Source organism: Pelobates fuscus, chromosome 4 (genome assembly GCF_036172605.1).
Source record: "Pelobates fuscus isolate aPelFus1 chromosome 4, aPelFus1.pri, whole genome shotgun sequence".
Classification (NCBI taxonomy): Eukaryota; Metazoa; Chordata; class Amphibia; order Anura; family Pelobatidae; genus Pelobates; species Pelobates fuscus.
In genome coordinates, this window is record NC_086320.1 from 21,297,995 (window position 1) to 21,318,600 (window position 20,606).

The 20,606-nt window shown below is 39.3% G+C and overlaps 8 non-coding genes across 8 annotated transcripts; all 8 read left to right on the forward strand.

Annotated features, from left to right (window-relative positions):
• The first annotated feature begins 5,156 nt into the window (after positions 1–5,156).
• Positions 5,157–5,245, forward strand: TRNAY-GUA (transfer RNA tyrosine (anticodon GUA)). The gene is given in 2 exon segments: positions 5,157–5,193; positions 5,210–5,245. It is a non-coding gene; the product is annotated as a tRNA-Tyr (tRNA).
• Positions 5,246–5,931: 686 nt separating this feature from the next.
• TRNAY-GUA (transfer RNA tyrosine (anticodon GUA)) lies at positions 5,932–6,020 on the forward strand. The gene is given in 2 exon segments: positions 5,932–5,968; positions 5,985–6,020. It is a non-coding gene; the product is annotated as a tRNA-Tyr (tRNA).
• A 686-nt stretch (positions 6,021–6,706) lies between these two features.
• TRNAY-GUA (transfer RNA tyrosine (anticodon GUA)) lies at positions 6,707–6,795 on the forward strand. Its single transcript is given in 2 exon segments — positions 6,707–6,743; positions 6,760–6,795. It is a non-coding gene; the product is annotated as a tRNA-Tyr (tRNA).
• A 1,226-nt stretch (positions 6,796–8,021) lies between these two features.
• TRNAY-GUA (transfer RNA tyrosine (anticodon GUA)) lies at positions 8,022–8,110 on the forward strand. The gene is given in 2 exon segments: positions 8,022–8,058; positions 8,075–8,110. It is a non-coding gene; the product is annotated as a tRNA-Tyr (tRNA).
• A 1,766-nt stretch (positions 8,111–9,876) lies between these two features.
• TRNAY-GUA (transfer RNA tyrosine (anticodon GUA)) lies at positions 9,877–9,965 on the forward strand. The gene is given in 2 exon segments: positions 9,877–9,913; positions 9,930–9,965. It is a non-coding gene; the product is annotated as a tRNA-Tyr (tRNA).
• Positions 9,966–13,046: 3,081 nt separating this feature from the next.
• On the forward strand, positions 13,047–13,135 carry TRNAY-GUA (transfer RNA tyrosine (anticodon GUA)). The gene is given in 2 exon segments: positions 13,047–13,083; positions 13,100–13,135. It is a non-coding gene; the product is annotated as a tRNA-Tyr (tRNA).
• Positions 13,136–14,901: 1,766 nt separating this feature from the next.
• Positions 14,902–14,990, forward strand: TRNAY-GUA (transfer RNA tyrosine (anticodon GUA)). Its single transcript is given in 2 exon segments — positions 14,902–14,938; positions 14,955–14,990. It is a non-coding gene; the product is annotated as a tRNA-Tyr (tRNA).
• A 2,306-nt stretch (positions 14,991–17,296) lies between these two features.
• On the forward strand, positions 17,297–17,385 carry TRNAY-GUA (transfer RNA tyrosine (anticodon GUA)). Its single transcript is given in 2 exon segments — positions 17,297–17,333; positions 17,350–17,385. It is a non-coding gene; the product is annotated as a tRNA-Tyr (tRNA).
• The last annotated feature ends 3,221 nt before the right edge of the window (positions 17,386–20,606 follow it).

Consider the following 20,606-nt stretch of genomic DNA (forward strand, 5'->3'; position numbering starts at 1 on the left):
CAGAAAAGCCATGCTTCATTTGGTCACAAAGGACTACGATCTATCTTTTGAACCACTGGACCAATTTGAATGATTTTGACGTATGTTTGTATTTGGAGTATGCTGATTCTAAAAATGTAAGTTTTATGTGAATGTGATGCATACTTTTAAAGTTATGAATAATGTGGAAAAACTGTATTTCTCTGCTTGTGATAATTACATTACCCATTTTGTAATGGCACCCCTTTATGCCCAGGGTGCCATTACAAAAGATGAGAGTGGAAAAGTGGGGGATTAGCTCAAATGGTAGAGTGCTCGCTTAGCATGTGAGAGGTAGCGGGATCGATGCCCGCATTCTCCAGTGGCTGCTTCTTCTTTTAAATGAAGGGTGCTTAGACTGTATGTTGCATGTCTGTATTTTATGTAATAACTGTAACCTTGTGTATTTTACTGTCTTTTTACTGCCATGTGCTTAATGGAGTTTTGCATCTGTCCTTGGAGATAATTGGATTACTTCCCAATTATCTCCAGGATAGAAGACTCTGTGCAACTGGTTTTGGGCAGAAAAGCCATGCTTCATTTGGTCACAAAGGACTACGATCTATCTTTTGAACCACTGGACCAATTTGAATGATTTTGACGTATGTTTGTATTTGGAGTATGCTGATTCTGAAAATGTAAGTTTTATGTGAATGTGATGCATACTTTTAAAGTTATGAATAATGTGGAAAAACTGTATTTCTCTGCTTGTGATAATTACATTACCCATTTTGTAATGGCACCCCTTTATGCCCAGGGTGCCATTACAAAAGATGAGAGCGGAAAAGTGGGGGATTAGCTCAAATGGTAGAGCGCTCGCTTAGCATGTGAGAGGTAGCGGGATCGATGCCCGCATTCTCCAGTGGCTGCTTCTTCTTTTAAATGAAGGGTGCTTGGTTGAACTTTTTGTTTACCTGGATGTCATTGCCACAGCAGCATGTTGCAAAATGTTTAACTGCTTACCTGATTCTTCAAAAATGTCCTACTTTGACATTGAGTGAACTCACGAATTACCTTCGATAGCTCAGCTGGTAGAGCGGAGGACTGTAGTTGGTATATGATAGTAATCCTTAGGTCGCTGGTTCAATTCTGGCTCGAAGGACATGTGTTTTTCTCTCTTGTAGAGCAGAGGACTGTATGTTGCATGTCTGTATTTTATGTAATAAATGTAACCTTGTGTATTTTACTGTCTTTTTACTGCCATGTGCTTAATGGAGTTTTGCATCTGTCCTTGGAGATAATTGGATTACTTCCCAATTATCTCCAGGATAGAAGACTCTGTGGAACTGGTTTTGGGCAGAAAAGCCATGCTTCATTTGGTCACAAAGGACTACGATCTATCTTTTGAACCACTGGACCAATTTGTATGATTTTGACGTATGTTTGTATTTGGAGTATGCTGATTCTGAAAATGTAAGTTTTATGTGAATGTGATGCATACTTTTAAAGTTATGAATAATGTGGAAAAACTGTATTTCTCTGCTTGTGATAATTACATTACCCATTTTGTAATGGCACCCCTTTATGCCCAGGGTGCCATTACAAAAGATGAGAGCGGAAAAGTGGGGGATTAGCTCAAATGGTAGAGTGCTCGCTTAGCATGTGAGAGGTAGCCATGTGCTTAATGGAGTTTTGCATCTGTCCTTGGAGATAATTGGATTACTTCCCAATTATCTCCAGGATAGAAGACTCTGTGCAACTGGTTTTGGGCAGAAAAGCCATGCTTCATTTGGTCACAAAGGACTACGATCTATCTTTTGAACCACTGGACCAATTTGAATGATTTTGACGTATGTTTGTATTTGGAGTATGCTGATTCTGAAAATGTAAGTTTTATGTGAATGTGATGCATACTTTTAAAGTTATGAATAATGTGGAAAAACTGTATTTCTCTGCTTGTGATAATTACATTACCCATTTTGTAATGGCACCCCTTTATGCCCAGGGTGCCATTACAAAAGATGAGAGTGGAAAAGTGGGGGATTAGCTCAAATGGTAGAGTGCTCGCTTAGCATGTGAGAGGTAGCGGGATCGATGCCCGCATTCTCCAGTGGCTGCTTCTTCTTTTAAATGAAGGGTGCTTAGACTGTATGTTGCATGTCTGTATTTTATGTAATAAATGTAACCTTGTGTATTTTACTGTCTTTTTACTGCCATGTGCTTAATGGAGTTTTGCATCTGTCCTTGGAGATAATTGGATTACTTCCCAATTATCTCCAGGATAGAAGACTCTGTGCAACTGGTTTTGGGCAGAAAAGCCATGCTTCATTTGGTCACAAAGGACTACGATCTATCTTTTGAACCACTGGACCAATTTGAATGATTTTGACGTATGTTTGTATTTGGAGTATGCTGATTCTGAAAATGTAAGTTTTATGTGAATGTGATGCATACTTTTAAAGTTATGAATAATGTGGAAAAACTGTATTTCTCTGCTTGTGATAATTACATTACCCATTTTGTAATGGCACCCCTTTATGCCCAGGGTGCCATTACAAAAGATGAGAGCGGAAAAGTGGGGGATTAGCTCAAATGGTAGAGTGCTCGCTTAGCATGTGAGAGGTAGCGGGATCGATGCCCGCATTCTCCAGTGGCTGCTTCTTCTTTTAAATGAAGGGTGCTTAGACTGTATGTTGCATGTCTGTATTTTATGTAATAAATGTAACCTTGTGTATTTTACTGTCTTTTTACTGCCATGTGCTTAATGGAGTTTTGCATCTGTCCTTGGAGATAATTGGATTACTTCCCAATTATCTCCAGGATAGAAGACTCTGTGCAACTGGTTTTGGGCAGAAAAGCCATGCTTCATTTGGTCACAAAGGACTACGATCTATCTTTTGAACCACTGGACCAATTTGAATGATTTTGACGTATGTTTGTATTTGGAGTATGCTGATTCTAAAAATGTAAGTTTTATGTGAATGTGATGCATACTTTTAAAGTTATGAATAATGTGGAAAAACTGTATTTCTCTGCTTGTGATAATTACATTACCCATTTTGTAATGGCACCCCTTTATGCCCAGGGTGCCATTACAAAAGATGAGAGTGGAAAAGTGGGGGATTAGCTCAAATGGTAGAGTGCTCGCTTAGCATGTGAGAGGTAGCGGGATCGATGCCCGCATTCTCCAGTGGCTGCTTCTTCTTTTAAATGAAGGGTGCTTAGACTGTATGTTGCATGTCTGTATTTTATGTAATAACTGTAACCTTGTGTATTTTACTGTCTTTTTACTGCCATGTGCTTAATGGAGTTTTGCATCTGTCCTTGGAGATAATTGGATTACTTCCCAATTATCTCCAGGATAGAAGACTCTGTGCAACTGGTTTTGGGCAGAAAAGCCATGCTTCATTTGGTCACAAAGGACTACGATCTATCTTTTGAACCACTGGACCAATTTGAATGATTTTGACGTATGTTTGTATTTGGAGTATGCTGATTCTGAAAATGTAAGTTTTATGTGAATGTGATGCATACTTTTAAAGTTATGAATAATGTGGAAAAACTGTATTTCTCTGCTTGTGATAATTACATTACCCATTTTGTAATGGCACCCCTTTATGCCCAGGGTGCCATTACAAAAGATGAGAGCGGAAAAGTGGGGGATTAGCTCAAATGGTAGAGCGCTCGCTTAGCATGTGAGAGGTAGCGGGATCGATGCCCGCATTCTCCAGTGGCTGCTTCTTCTTTTAAATGAAGGGTGCTTGGTTGAACTTTTTGTTTACCTGGATGTCATTGCCACAGCAGCATGTTGCAAAATGTTTAACTGCTTACCTGATTCTTCAAAAATGTCCTACTTTGACATTGAGTGAACTCACGAATTACCTTCGATAGCTCAGCTGGTAGAGCGGAGGACTGTAGTTGGTATATGATAGCAATCCTTAGGTCGCTGGTTCAATTCTGGCTCGAAGGACATGTGTTTTTCTCTCTTGTAGAGCAGAGGACTGTATGTTGCATGTCTGTATTTTATGTAATAAATGTAACCTTGTGTATTTTACTGTCTTTTTACTGCCATGTGCTTAATGGAGTTTTGCATCTGTCCTTGGAGATAATTGGATTACTTCCCAATTATCTCCAGGATAGAAGACTCTGTAGAACTGGTTTTGGGCAGAAAAGCCATGCTTCATTTGGTCACAAAGGACTACGATCTATCTTTTGAACCACTGGACCAATTTGTATGATTTTGACGTATGTTTGTATTTGGAGTATGCTGATTCTAAAAATGTAAGTTTTATGTGAATGTGATGCATACTTTTAAAGTTATGAATAATGTGGAAAAACTGTATTTCTCTGCTTGTGATAATTACATTACCCATTTTGTAATGGCACCCCTTTATGCCCAGGGTGCCATTACAAAAGATGAGAGCGGAAAAGTGGGTGATTAGCTCAAATTGTAGAGCGCTTGCTTAGCATGTGAGAGGTAGCGGGATCGATGCCCGCATTCTCCAGTGGCTGCTTCTTCTTTTAAATGAAGGGTGCTTAGACTGTATGTTGCATGTCTGTATTTTATGTAATAAATGTAACCTTGTGTATTTTACTGTCTTTTTACTGCCATGTGCTTAATGGAGTTTTGCATCTGTCCTTGGAGATAATTGGATTACTTCCCAATTATCTCCAGGATAGAAGACTCTGTGGAACTGGTTTTGGGCAGAAAAGCCATGCTTCATTTGGTCACAAAGGACTACGATCTATCTTTTGAACCACTGGACCAATTTGTATGATTTTGACGTATGTTTGTATTTGGAGTATGCTGATTCTAAAAATGTAAGTTTTATGTGAATGTGATGCATACTTTTAAAGTTATGAATAATGTGGAAAAACTGTATTTCTCTGCTTGTGATAATTACATTACCCATTTTGTAATGGCACCCCTTTATGCCCAGGGTGCCATTACAAAAGATGAGAGCGGGAAAGTGGGGGATTAGCTCAAATGGTAGAGCGCTCGCTTAGCATGTGAGAGGTAGCGGGATCGATGCCCGCATTCTCCAGTGGCTGCTTTTTCTTTTAAATGAAGGGTGCTTAGTTGAACTTTTTGTTTACCTGGATGTCATTGCCACAGCAGCATGTTGCAAAACTGGTTTAACTGCTTACCTGATTCTTCAAAAATGTCCTACTTTGACATTGAGTGAACTCACGAATTACCTTCGATAGCTCAGCTGGTAGAGCGGAGGACTGTAGTTGGTATATGATAGCAATCCTTAGGTCGCTGGTTCAATTCCGGCTCGAAGGACATGTGTTTTTCTCTCTTGTAGAGCAGAGGACTGTATGTTGCATGTCTGTATTTTATGTAATAAATGTAACCTTGTGTATTTTACTGTCTTTTTACTGCCATGTGCTTAATGGAGTTTTGCATCTGTCCTTGGAGATAATTGGATTACTTCCCAATTATCTCCAGGATAGAAGACTCTGTGGAACTGGTTTTGGGCAGAAAAGCCATGCTTCATTTGGTCACAAAGGACTACGATCTATCTTTTGAACCACTGGACCAATTTGTATGATTTTGACGTATGTTTGTATTTGGAGTATGCTGATTCTGAAAATGTAAGTTTTATGTGAATGTGATGCATACTTTTAAAGTTATGAATAATGTGGAAAAACTGTATTTCTCTGCTTGTGATAATTACATTACCCATTTTGTAATGGCACCCCTTTATGCCCAGGGTGCCATTACAAAAGATGAGAGCGGAAAAGTGGGGGATTAGCTCAAATGGTAGAGTGCTCGCTTAGCATGTGAGAGGTAGCGGGATCGATGCCCGCATTCTCCAGTGGCTGCTTCTTCTTTTAAATGAAGGGTGCTTAGTTGAACTTTTTGTTTACCTGGATGTCATTGCCACAGCAGCATGTTGCAAAATGTTTAACTGCTTACCTGATTCTTCAAAAATGTCCTACTTTGACATTGAGTGAACTCATGAATTACCTTCGATAGCTCAGCTGGTAGAGCGGAGGACTGTAGTTGGTATATGATAGCAATCCTTAGGTCGCTGGTTCAATTCCGGCTCGAAGGACATGTGTTTTTCTCTCTTGTAGAGCAGAGGACTGTATGTTGCATGTCTGTATTTTATGTAATAAATGTAACCTTGTGTATTTTACTGTCTTTTTACTGCCATGTGCTTAATGGAGTTTTGCATCTGTCCTTGGAGATAATTGGATTACTTCCCAATTATCTCCAGGATAGAAGACTCTGTGGAACTGGTTTTGGGCAGAAAAGCCATGCTTCATTTGGTCACAAAGGACTACGATCTATCTTTTGAACCACTGGACCAATTTGTATGATTTTGACGTATGTTTGTATTTGGAGTATGCTGATTCTGAAAATGTAAGTTTTATGTGAATGTGATGCATACTTTTAAAGTTATGAATAATGTGGAAAAACTGTATTTCTCTGCTTGTGATAATTACATTACCCATTTTGTAATGGCACCCCTTTATGCCCAGGGTGCCATTACAAAAGATGAGAGCGGAAAAGTGGGGGATTAGCTCAAATGGTAGAGTGCTCGCTTAGCATGTGAGAGGTAGCGGGATCGATGCCCGCATTCTCCAGTGGCTGCTTCTTCTTTTAAATGAAGGGTGCTTAGTTGAACTTTTTGTTTACCTGGATGTCATTGCCACAGCAGCATGTTGCAAAATGTTTAACTGCTTACCTGATTCTTCAAAAATGTCCTACTTTGACATTGAGTGAACTCACGAATTACCTTCGATAGCTCAGCTGGTAGAGCGGAGGACTGTAGTTGGTATATGATAGCAATCCTTAGGTCGCTGGTTCAATTCCGGCTCGAAGGACATGTGTTTTTCTCTCTTGTAGAGCAGAGGACTGTATGTTGCATGTCTGTATTTTATGTAATAAATGTAACCTTGTGTATTTTACTGTCTTTTTACTGCCATGTGCTTAATGGAGTTTTGCATCTGTCCTTGGAGATAATTGGATTACTTCCCAATTATCTCCAGGATAGAAGACTCTGTGGAACTGGTTTTGGGCAGAAAAGCCATGCTTCATTTGGTCACAAAGGACTACGATCTATCTTTTGAACCACTGGACCAATTTGTATGATTTTGACGTATGTTTGTATTTGGAGTATGCTGATTCTAAAAATGTAAGTTTTATGTGAATGTGATGCATACTTTTAAAGTTATGAATAATGTGGAAAAACTGTATTTCTCTGCTTGTGATAATTACATTACCCATTTTGTAATGGCACCCCTTTATGCCCAGGGTGCCATTACAAAAGATGAGAGCGGAAAAGTGGGTGATTAGCTCAAATTGTAGAGCGCTTGCTTAGCATGTGAGAGGTAGCGGGATCGATGCCCGCATTCTCCAGTGGCTGCTTCTTCTTTTAAATGAAGGGTGCTTAGACTGTATGTTGCATGTCTGTATTTTATGTAATAAATGTAACCTTGTGTATTTTACTGTCTTTTTACTGCCATGTGCTTAATGGAGTTTTGCATCTGTCCTTGGAGATAATTGGATTACTTCCCAATTATCTCCAGGATAGAAGACTCTGTGGAACTGGTTTTGGGCAGAAAAGCCATGCTTCATTTGGTCACAAAGGACTACGATCTATCTTTTGAACCACTGGACCAATTTGTATGATTTTGACGTATGTTTGTATTTGGAGTATGCTGATTCTAAAAATGTAAGTTTTATGTGAATGTGATGCATACTTTTAAAGTTATGAATAATGTGGAAAAACTGTATTTCTCTGCTTGTGATAATTACATTACCCATTTTGTAATGGCACCCCTTTATGCCCAGGGTGCCATTACAAAAGATGAGAGCGGAAAAGTGGGGGATTAGCTCAAATGGTAGAGCACTCGCTTAGCATGTGAGAGGTAGCGGGATCGATGCCCGCATTCTCCAGTGGCTGCTTCTTCTTTTAAATGAAGGGTGCTTAGTTGAACTTTTTGTTTACCTGGATGTCATTGCCACAGCAGCATGTTGCAAAATGTTTAACTGCTTACCTGATTCTTCAAAAATGTCCTACTTTGACATTGAGTGAACTCACGAATTACCTTCGATAGCTCAGCTGGTAGAGCGGAGGACTGTAGTTGGTATATGATAGCAATCCTTAGGTCGCTGGTTCAATTCCGGCTCGAAGGACATGTGTTTTTCTCTCTTGTAGAGCAGAGGACTGTATGTTGCATGTCTGTATTTTATGTAATAAATGTAACCTTGTGTATTTTACTGTCTTTTTACTGCCATGTGCTTAATGGAGTTTTGCATCTGTCCTTGGAGATAATTGGATTACTTCCCAATTATCTCCAGGATAGAAGACTCTGTGGAACTGGTTTTGGGCAGAAAAGCCATGCTTCATTTGGTCACAAAGGACTACGATCTATCTTTTGAACCACTGGACCAATTTGTATGATTTTGACGTATGTTTGTATTTGGAGTATGCTGATTCTGAAAATGTAAGTTTTATGTGAATGTGATGCATACTTTTAAAGTTATGAATAATGTGGAAAAACTGTATTTCTCTGCTTGTGATAATTACATTACCCATTTTGTAATGGCACCCCTTTATGCCCAGGGTGCCATTACAAAAGATGAGAGTGGAAAAGTGGGGGATTAGCTCAAATGGTAGAGTGCTCGCTTAGCATGTGAGAGGTAGCGGGATCGATGCCCGCATTCTCCAGTGGCTGCTTCTTCTTTTAAATGAAGGGTGCTTAGACTGTATGTTGCATGTCTGTATTTTATGTAATAAATGTAACCTTGTGTATTTTACTGTCTTTTTACTGCCATGTGCTTAATGGAGTTTTGCATCTGTCCTTGGAGATAATTGGATTACTTCCCAATTATCTCCAGGATAGAAGACTCTGTGCAACTGGTTTTGGGCAGAAAAGCCATGCTTCATTTGGTCACAAAGGACTACGATCTATCTTTTGAACCACTGGACCAATTTGAATGATTTTGACGTATGTTTGTATTTGGAGTATGCTGATTCTGAAAATGTAAGTTTTATGTGAATGTGATGCATACTTTTAAAGTTATGAATAATGTGGAAAAACTGTATTTCTCTGCTTGTGATAATTACATTACCCATTTTGTAATGGCACCCCTTTATGCCCAGGGTGCCATTACAAAAGATGAGAGCGGAAAAGTGGGGGATTAGCTCAAATGGTAGAGCGCTTGCTTAGCATGTGAGAGGTAGCGGGATCGATGCCCGCATTCTCCAGTGGCTGCTTCTTCTTTTAAATGAAGGGTGCTTAGACTGTATGTTGCATGTCTGTATTTTATGTAATAAATGTAACCTTGTGTATTTTACTGTCTTTTTACTGCCATGTGCTTAATGGAGTTTTGCATCTGTCCTTGGAGATAATTGGATTACTTCCCAATTATCTCCAGGATAGAAGACTCTGTGGAACTGGTTTTGGGCAGAAAAGCCATGCTTCATTTGGTCACAAAGGACTACGATCTATCTTTTGAACCACTGGACCAATTTGTATGATTTTGACGTATGTTTGTATTTGGAGTATGCTGATTCTGAAAATGTAAGTTTTATGTGAATGTGATGCATACTTTTAAAGTTATGAATAATGTGGAAAAACTGTATTTCTCTGCTTGTGATAATTACATTACCCATTTTGTAATGGCACCCCTTTATGCCCAGGGTGCCATTACAAAAGATGAGAGCGGAAAAGTGGGGGATTAGCTCAAATGGTAGAGCGCTCGCTTAGCATGTGAGAGGTAGCGGGATCGATGCCCGCATTCTCCAGTGGCTGCTTCTTCTTTTAAATGAAGGGTGCTTAGTTGAACTTTTTGTTTACCTGGATGTCATTGCCACAGCAGCATGTTGCAAAATGTTTAACTGCTTACCTGATTCTTCAAAAATGTCCTACTTTGACATTGAGTGAACTCACGAATTACCTTCGATAGCTCAGCTGGTAGAGCGGAGGACTGTAGTTGGTATATGATAGCAATCCTTAGGTCGCTGGTTCAATTCCGGCTCGAAGGACATGTGTTTTTCTCTCTTGTAGAGCAGAGGACTGTATGTTGCATGTCTGTATTTTATGTAATAAATGTAACCTTGTGTATTTTACTGTCTTTTTACTGCCATGTGCTTAATGGAGTTTTGCATCTGTCCTTGGAGATAATTGGATTACTTCCCAATTATCTCCAGGATAGAAGACTCTGTGGAACTGGTTTTGGGCAGAAAAGCCATGCTTCATTTGGTCACAAAGGACTACGATCTATCTTTTGAACCACTGGACCAATTTGTATGATTTTGACGTATGTTTGTATTTGGAGTATGCTGATTCTGAAAATGTAAGTTTTATGTGAATGTGATGCATACTTTTAAAGTTATGAATAATGTGGAAAAACTGTATTTCTCTGCTTGTGATAATTACATTACCCATTTTGTAATGGCACCCCTTTATGCCCAGGGTGCCATTACAAAAGATGAGAGTGGAAAAGTGGGGGATTAGCTCAAATGGTAGAGTGCTCGCTTAGCATGTGAGAGGTAGCGGGATCGATGCCCGCATTCTCCAGTGGCTGCTTCTTCTTTTAAATGAAGGGTGCTTAGACTGTATGTTGCATGTCTGTATTTTATGTAATAAATGTAACCTTGTGTATTTTACTGTCTTTTTACTGCCATGTGCTTAATGGAGTTTTGCATCTGTCCTTGGAGATAATTGGATTACTTCCCAATTATCTCCAGGATAGAAGACTCTGTGCAACTGGTTTTGGGCAGAAAAGCCATGCTTCATTTGGTCACAAAGGACTACGATCTATCTTTTGAACCACTGGACCAATTTGAATGATTTTGACGTATGTTTGTATTTGGAGTATGCTGATTCTGAAAATGTAAGTTTTATGTGAATGTGATGCATACTTTTAAAGTTATGAATAATGTGGAAAAACTGTATTTCTCTGCTTGTGATAATTACATTACCCATTTTGTAATGGCACCCCTTTATGCCCAGGGTGCCATTACAAAAGATGAGAGCGGAAAAGTGGGGGATTAGCTCAAATGGTAGAGCGCTCGCTTAGCATGTGAGAGGTAGCGGGATCGATGCCCGCATTCTCCAGTGGCTGCTTCTTCTTTTAAATGAAGGGTGCTTAGTTGAACTTTTTGTTTACCTGGATGTCATTGCCACAGCAGCATGTTGCAAAATGTTTAACTGCTTACCTGATTCTTCAAAAATGTCCTACTTTGACATTGAGTGAACTCACGAATTACCTTCGATAGCTCAGCTGGTAGAGCGGAGGACTGTAGTTGGTATATGATAGCAATCCTTAGGTCGCTGGTTCAATTCTGGCTCGAAGGACATGTGTTTTTCTCTCTTGTAGAGCAGAGGACTGTATGTTGCATGTCTGTATTTTATGTAATAAATGTAACCTTGTGTATTTTACTGTCTTTTTACTGCCATGTGCTTAATGGAGTTTTGCATCTGTCCTTGGAGATAATTGGATTACTTCCCAATTATCTCCAGGATAGAAGACTCTGTGGAACTGGTTTTGGGCAGAAAAGCCATGCTTCATTTGGTCACAAAGGACTATGATCTATCTTTTGAACCACTGGACCAATTTGTATGATTTTGACGTATGTTTGTATTTGGAGTATGCTGATTCTGAAAATGTAAGTTTTATGTGAATGTGATGCATACTTTTAAAGTTATGAATAATGTGGAAAAACTGTATTTCTCTGCTTGTGATAATTACATTACCCATTTTGTAATGGCACCCCTTTATGCCCAGGGTGCCATTACAAAAGATGAGAGCGGAAAAGTGGGGGATTAGCTCAAATGGTAGAGTGCTCGCTTAGCATGTGAGAGGTAGCGGGATCGATGCCCGCATTCTCCAGTGGCTGCTTCTTCTTTTAAATGAAGGGTGCTTAGACTGTATGTTGCATGTCTGTATTTTATGTAATAAATGTAACCTTGTGTATTTTACTGTCTTTTTACTGCCATGTGCTTAATGGAGTTTTGCATCTGTCCTTGGAGATAATTGGATTACTTCCCAATTATCTCCAGGATAGAAGACTCTGTGCAACTGGTTTTGGGCAGAAAAGCCATGCTTCATTTGGTCACAAAGGACTATGATCTATCTTTTGAACCACTGGACCAATTTGTATGATTTTGACGTATGTTTGTATTTGGAGTATGCTGATTCTGAAAATGTAAGTTTTATGTGAATGTGATGCATACTTTTAAAGTTATGAATAATGTGGAAAAACTGTATTTCTCTGCTTGTGATAATTACATTACCCATTTTGTAATGGCACCTCTTTATGCCCAGGGTGCCATTACAAAAGATGAGAGCGGAAAAGTGGGGGATTAGCTCAAATGGTAGAGTGCTCGCTTAGCATGTGAGAGGTAGCGGGATCGATGCCCGCATTCTCCAGTGGCTGCTTCTTCTTTTAAATGAAGGGTGCTTAGACTGTATGTTGCATGTCTGTATTTTATGTAATAAATGTAACCTTGTGTATTTTACTGTCTTTTTACTGCCATGTGCTTAATGGAGTTTTGCATCTGTCCTTGGAGATAATTGGATTACTTCCCAATTATCTCCAGGATAGAAGACTCTGTGGAACTGGTTTTGGGCAGAAAAGCCATGCTTCATTTGGTCACAAAGGACTATGATCTATCTTTTGAACCACTGGACCAATTTGTATGATTTTGACGTATGTTTGTATTTGGAGTATGCTGATTCTGAAAATGTAAGTTTTATGTGAATGTGATGCATACTTTTAAAGTTATGAATAATGTGGAAAAACTGTATTTCTCTGCTTGTGATAATTACATTACCCATTTTGTAATGGCACCCCTTTATGCCCAGGGTGCCATTACAAAAGATGAGAGCGGAAAAGTGGGGGATTAGCTCAAATGGTAGAGTGCTCGCTTAGCATGTGAGAGGTAGCGGGATCGATGCCCGCATTCTCCAGTGGCTGCTTCTTCTTTTAAATGAAGGGTGTTTAGTTGAACTTTTTGTTTACCTGGATGTCATTGCCACAGCAGCATGTTGCAAAATGTTTAACTGCTTACCTGATTCTTCAAAAATGTCCTACTTTGACATTGAGTGAACTCACGAATTACCTTCGATAGCTCAGCTGGTAGAGCGGAGGACTGTAGTTGGTATATGATAGCAATCCTTAGGTCGCTGGTTCAATTCCGGCTCGAAGGACATGTGTTTTTCTCTCTTGTAGAGCAGAGGACTGTATGTTGCATGTCTGTATTTTATGTAATAAATGTAACCTTGTGTATTTTACTGTCTTTTTACTGCCATGTGCTTAATGGAGTTTTGCATCTGTCCTTGGAGATAATTGGATTACTTCCCAATTATCTCCAGGATAGAAGACTCTGTGGAACTGGTTTTGGGCAGAAAAGCCATGCTTCATTTGGTCACAAAGGACTATGATCTATCTTTTGAACCACTGGACCAATTTGTATGATTTTGACGTATGTTTGTATTTGGAGTATGCTGATTCTGAAAATGTAAGTTTTATGTGAATGTGATGCATACTTTTAAAGTTATGAATAATGTGGAAAAACTGTATTTCTCTGCTTGTGATAATTACATTACCCATTTTGTAATGGCACCCCTTTATGCCCAGGGTGCCATTACAAAAGATGAGAGCGGAAAAGTGGGGGATTAGCTCAAATGGTAGAGTGCTCGCTTAGCATGTGAGAGGTAGCGGGATCGATGCCCGCATTCTCCAGTGGCTGCTTCTTCTTTTAAATGAAGGGTGCTTAGACTGTATGTTGCATGTCTGTATTTTATGTAATAAATGTAACCTTGTGTATTTTACTGTCTTTTTACTGCCATGTGCTTAATGGAGTTTTGCATCTGTCCTTGGAGATAATTGGATTACTTCCCAATTATCTCCAGGATAGAAGACTCTGTGCAACTGGTTTTGGGCAGAAAAGCCATGCTTCATTTGGTCACAAAGGACTATGATCTATCTTTTGAACCACTGGACCAATTTGTATGATTTTGACGTATGTTTGTATTTGGAGTATGCTGATTCTGAAAATGTAAGTTTTATGTGAATGTGATGCATACTTTTAAAGTTATGAATAATGTGGAAAAACTGTATTTCTCTGCTTGTGATAATTACATTACCCATTTTGTAATGGCACCTCTTTATGCCCAGGGTGCCATTACAAAAGATGAGAGCGGAAAAGTGGGGGATTAGCTCAAATGGTAGAGTGCTCGCTTAGCATGTGAGAGGTAGCGGGATCGATGCCCGCATTCTCCAGTGGCTGCTTCTTCTTTTAAATGAAGGGTGCTTAGACTGTATGTTGCATGTCTGTATTTTATGTAATAAATGTAACCTTGTGTATTTTACTGTCTTTTTACTGCCATGTGCTTAATGGAGTTTTGCATCTGTCCTTGGAGATAATTGGATTACTTCCCAATTATCTCCAGGATAGAAGACTCTGTGGAACTGGTTTTGGGCAGAAAAGCCATGCTTCATTTGGTCACAAAGGACTATGATCTATCTTTTGAACCACTGGACCAATTTGTATGATTTTGACGTATGTTTGTATTTGGAGTATGCTGATTCTGAAAATGTAAGTTTTATGTGAATGTGATGCATACTTTTAAAGTTATGAATAATGTGGAAAAACTGTATTTCTCTGCTTGTGATAATTACATTACCCATTTTGTAATGGCACCCCTTTATGCCCAGGGTGCCATTACAAAAGATGAGAGCGGAAAAGTGGGGGATTAGCTCAAATGGTAGAGTGCTCGCTTAGCATGTGAGAGGTAGCGGGATCGATGCCCGCATTCTCCAGTGGCTGCTTCTTCTTTTAAATGAAGGGTGCTTAGTTGAACTTTTTGTTTACCTGGATGTCATTGCCACAGCAGCATGTTGCAAAATGTTTAACTGCTTACCTGATTCTTCAAAAATGTCCTACTTTGACATTGAGTGAACTCACGAATTACCTTCGATAGCTCAGCTGGTAGAGCGGAGGACTGTAGTTGGTATATGATAGCAATCCTTAGGTCGCTGGTTCAATTCCGGCTCGAAGGACATGTGTTTTTCTCTCTTGTAGAGCAGAGGACTGTATGTTGCATGTCTGTATTTTATGTAATAAATGTAACCTTGTGTATTTTACTGTCTTTTTACTGCCATGTGCTTAATGGAGTTTTGCATCTGTCCTTGGAGATAATTGGATTACTTCCCAATTATCTCCAGGATAGAAGACTCTGTGGAACTGGTTTTGGGCAGAAAAGCCATGCTTCATTTGGTCACAAAGGACTACGATCTATCTTTTGAACCACTGGACCAATTTGTATGATTTTGACGTATGTTTGTATTTGGAGTATGCTGATTCTGAAAATGTAAGTTTTATGTGAATGTGATGCATACTTTTAAAGTTATGAATAATGTGGAAAAACTGTATTTCTCTGCTTGTGATAATTACATTACCCATTTTGTAATGGCACCCCTTTATGCCCAGGGTGCCATTACAAAAGATGAGAGCGGAAAAGTGGGGGATTAGCTCAAATGGTAGAGTGCTCGCTTAGCATGTGAGAGGTAGCGGGATCGATGCCCGCATTCTCCAGTGGCTGCTTCTTCTTTTAAATGAAGGGTGCTTAGACTGTATGTTGCATGTCTGTATTTTATGTAATAAATGTAACCTTGTGTATTTTACTGTCTTTTTACTGCCATGTGCTTAATGGAGTTTTGCATCTGTCCTTGGAGATAATTGGATTACTTCCCAATTATCTCCAGGATAGAAGACTCTGTGCAACTGGTTTTGGGCAGAAAAGCCATGCTTCATTTGGTCACAAAGGACTACGATCTATCTTTTGAACCACTGGACCAATTTGAATGATTTTGACGTATGTTTGTATTTGGAGTATGCTGATTCTGAAAATGTAAGTTTTATGTGAATGTGATGCATACTTTTAAAGTTATGAATAATGTGGAAAAACTGTATTTCTCTGCTTGTGATAATTACATTACCCATTTTGTAATGGCACCCCTTTATGCCCAGGGTGCCATTACAAAAGATGAGAGCGGAAAAGTGGGGGATTAGCTCAAATGGTAGAGTGCTCGCTTAGCATGTGAGAGGTAGCGGGATCGATGCCCGCATTCTCCAGTGGCTGCTTCTTCTTTTAAATGAAGGGTGCTTAGACTGTATGTTGCATGTCTGTATTTTATGTAATAAATGTAACCTTGTGTATTTTACTGTCTTTTTACTGCCATGTGCTTAATGGAGTTTTGCATCTGTCCTTGGAGATAATTGGATTACTTCCCAATTATCTCCAGGATAGAAGACTCTGTGCAACTGGTTTTGGGCAGAAAAGCCATGCTTCATTTGGTCACAAAGGACTACGATCTATCTTTTGAACCACTGGACCAATTTGAATGATTTTGACGTATGTTTGTATTTGGAGTATGCTGATTCTGAAAATGTAAGTTTTATGTGAATGTGATGCATACTTTTAAAGTTATGAATAATGTGGAAAAACTGTATTTCTCTGCTTGTGATAATTACATTACCCATTTTGTAATGGCACCCCTTTATGCCCAGGGTGCCATTACAAAAGATGAGAGCGGAAAAGTGGGGGATTAGCTCAAATGGTAGAGTGCTCGCTTAGCATGTGAGAGGTAGCGGGATCGATGCCCGCATTCTCCAGTGGCTGCTTCTTCTTTTAAATGAAGGGTGCTTAGACTGTATGTTGCATGTCTGTATTTTATGTAATAAATGTAACCTTGTGTATTTTACTGTCTTTTTACTGCCATGTGCTTAATGGAGTTTTGCATCTGTCCTTGGAGATAATTGGATTACTTCCCAATTATCTCCAGGATAGAAGACTCTGTGCAACTGGTTTTGGGCAGAAAAGCCATGCTTCATTTGGTCACAAAGGACTACGATCTATCTTTTGAACCACTGGACCAATTTGAATGATTTTGACGTATGTTTGTATTTGGAGTATGCTGATTCTGAAAATGTAAGTTTTATGTGAATGTGATGCATACTTTTAAAGTTATGAATAATGTGGAAAAACTGTATTTCTCTGCTTGTGATAATTACATTACCCATTTTGTAATGGCACCCCTTTATGCCCAGGGTGCCATTACAAAAGATGAGAGCGGAAAAGTGGGGGATTAGCTCAAATGGTAGAGCGCTCGCTTAGCATGTGAGAGGTAGCGGGATCGATGCCCGCATTCTCCAGTGGCTGCTTCTTCTTTTAAATGAAGGGTGCTTAGTTGAACTTTTTGTTTACCTGGATGTCATTGCCACAGCAGCATGTTGCAAAATGTTTAACTGCTTACCTGATTCTTCAAAAATGTCCTACTTTGACATTGAGTGAACTCACGAATTACCTTCGATAGCTCAGCTGGTAGAGCGGAGGACTGTAGTTGGTATATGATAGCAATCCTTAGGTCGCTGGTTCAATTCCGGCTCGAAGGACATGTGTTTTTCTCTCTTGTAGAGCAGAGGACTGTATGTTGCATGTCTGTATTTTATGTAATAAATGTAACCTTGTGTATTTTACTGTCTTTTTACTGCCATGTGCTTAATGGAGTTTTGCATCTGTCCTTGGAGATAATTGGATTACTTCCCAATTATCTCCAGGATAGAAGACTCTGTGGAACTGGTTTTGGGCAGAAAAGCCATGCTTCATTTGGTCACAAAGGACTACGATCTATCTTTTGAACCACTGGACCAATTTGTATGATTTTGACGTATGTTTGTATTTGGAGTATGCTGATTCTGAAAATGTAAGTTTTATGTGAATGTGATGCATACTTTTAAAGTTATGAATAATGTGGAAAAACTGTATTTCTCTGCTTGTGATAATTACATTACCCATTTTGTAATGGCACCCCTTTATGCCCAGGGTGCCATTACAAAAGATGAGAGCAGAAAAGTGGGGGATTAGCTCAAATGGTAGAGTGCTCGCTTAGCATGTGAGAGGTAGCGGGATCGATGCCCGCATTCTCCAGTGGCTGCTTCTTCTTTTAAATGAAGGGTGCTTAGACTGTATGTTGCATGTCTGTATTTTATGTAATAAATGTAACCTTGTGTATTTTACTGTCTTTTTACTGCCATGTGCTTAATGGAGTTTTGCATCTGTCCTTGGAGATAATTGGATTACTTCCCAATTATCTCCAGGATAGAAGACTCTGTGCAACTGGTTTTGGGCAGAAAAGCCATGCTTCATTTGGTCACAAAGGACTATGATCTATCTTTTGAACCACTGGACCAATTTGAATGATTTTGACGTATGTTTGTATTTGGAGTATGCTGATTCTGAAAATGTAAGTTTTATGTGAATGTGATGCATACTTTTAAAGTTATGAATAATGTGGAAAAACTGTATTTCTCTGCTTGTGATAATTACATTACCCATTTTGTAATGGCACCCCTTTATGCCCAGGGTGCCATTACAAAAGATGAGAGCGGAAAAGTGGGGGATTAGCTCAAATGGTAGAGTGCTCGCTTAGCATGTGAGAGGTAGCGGGATCGATGCCCGCATTCTCCAGTGGCTGCTTCTTCTTTTAAATGAAGGGTGCTTAGACTGTATGTTGCATGTCTGTATTTTATGTAATAAATGTAACCTTGTGTATTTTACTGTCTTTTTACTGCCATGTGCTTAATGGAGTTTTGCATCTGTCCTTGGAGATAATTGGATTACTTCCCAATTATCTCCAGGATAGAAGACTCTGTGCAACTGGTTTTGGGCAGAAAAGCCATGCTTCATTTGGTCACAAAGGACTACGATCTATCTTTTGAACCACTGGACCAATTTGAATGATTTTGACGTATGTTTGTATTTGGAGTATGCTGATTCTGAAAATGTAAGTTTTATGTGAATGTGATGCATACTTTTAAAGTTATGAATAATGTGGAAAAACTGTATTTCTCTGCTTGTGATAATTACATTACCCATTTTGTAATGGCACCCCTTTATGCCCAGGGTGCCATTACAAAAGATGAGAGCGGAAAAGTGGGGGATTAGCTCAAATGGTAGAGCGCTCGCTTAGCATGTGAGAGGTAGCGGGATCGATGCCCGCATTCTCCAGTGGCTGCTTCTTCTTTTAAATGAAGGGTGCTTAGACTGTATGTTGCATGTCTGTATTTTATGTAATAAATGTAACCTTGTGTATTTTACTGTCTTTTTACTGCCATGTGCTTAATGGAGTTTTGCATCTGTCCTTGGAGATAATTGGATTACTTCCCAATTATCTCCAGGATAGAAGACTCTGTGCAACTGGTTTTGGGCAGAAAAGCCATGCTTCATTTGGTCACAAAGGACTACGATCTATCTTTTGAACCACTGGACCAATTTGAATGATTTTGACGTATGTTTGTATTTGGAGTATGCTGATTCTGAAAATGTAAGTTTTATGTGAATGTGATGCATACTTTTAAAGTTATGAATAATGTGGAAAAACTGTATTTCTCTGCTTGTGATAATTACATTACCCATTTTGTAATGGCACCCCTTTATGCCCAGGGTGCCATTACAAAACATGAGAGCGGAAAAGTGGGGGATTAGCTCAAATGGTAGAGCGCTCGCTTAGCATGTGAGAGGTAGCGGGATCGATGCCCGCATTCTCCAGTGGCTGCTTCTTCTTTTAAATGAAGGGTGCTTAGTTGAACTTTTTGTTTACCTGGATGTCATTGCCACAGCAGCATGTTGCAAAATGTTTAACTGCTTACCTGATTCTTCAAAAATGTCCTACTTTGACATTGAGTGAACTCACGAATTACCTTCGATAGCTCAGCTGGTAGAGCGGAGGACTGTAGTTGGTATATGATAGCAATCCTTAGGTCGCTGGTTCAATTCTGGCTCGAAGGACATGTGTTTTTCTCTCTTGTAGAGCAGAGGACTGTATGTTGCATGTCTGTATTTTATGTAATAAATGTAACCTTGTGTATTTTACTGTCTTTTTACTGCCATGTGCTTAATGGAGTTTTGCATCTGTCCTTGGAGATAATTGGATTACTTCCCAATTATCTCCAGGATAGAAGACTCTGTGGAACTGGTTTTGGGCAGAAAAGCCATGCTTCATTTGGTCACAAAGGACTATGATCTATCTTTTGAACCACTGGACCAATTTGTATGATTTTGACGTATGTTTGTATTTGGAGTATGCTGATTCTGAAAATGTAAGTTTTATGTGAATGTGATGCATACTTTTAAAGTTATGAATAATGTGGAATAACTGTATTTCTCTGCTTGTGATAATTACATTACCCATTTTGTAATGGCACCCCTTTATGCCCAGGGTGCCATTACAAAAGATGAGAGCGGAAAAGTGGGGGATTAGCTCAAATGGTAGAGCGCTCGCTTAGCATGTGAGAGGTAGCGGGATCGATGCCCGCATTCTCCAGTGGCTGCTTCTTCTTTTAAATGAAGGGTGCTTAGACTGTATGTTGCATGTCTGTATTTTATGTAATAAATGTAACCTTGTGTATTTTACTGTCTTTTTACTGCCATGTGCTTAATGGAGTTTTGCATCTGTCCTTGGAGATAATTGGATTACTTCCCAATTATCTCCAGGATAGAAGACTCTGTGCAACTGGTTTTGGGCAGAAAAGCCATGCTTCATTTGGTCACAAAGGACTATGATCTATCTTTTGAACCACTGGACCAATTTGTATGATTTTGACGTATGTTTGTA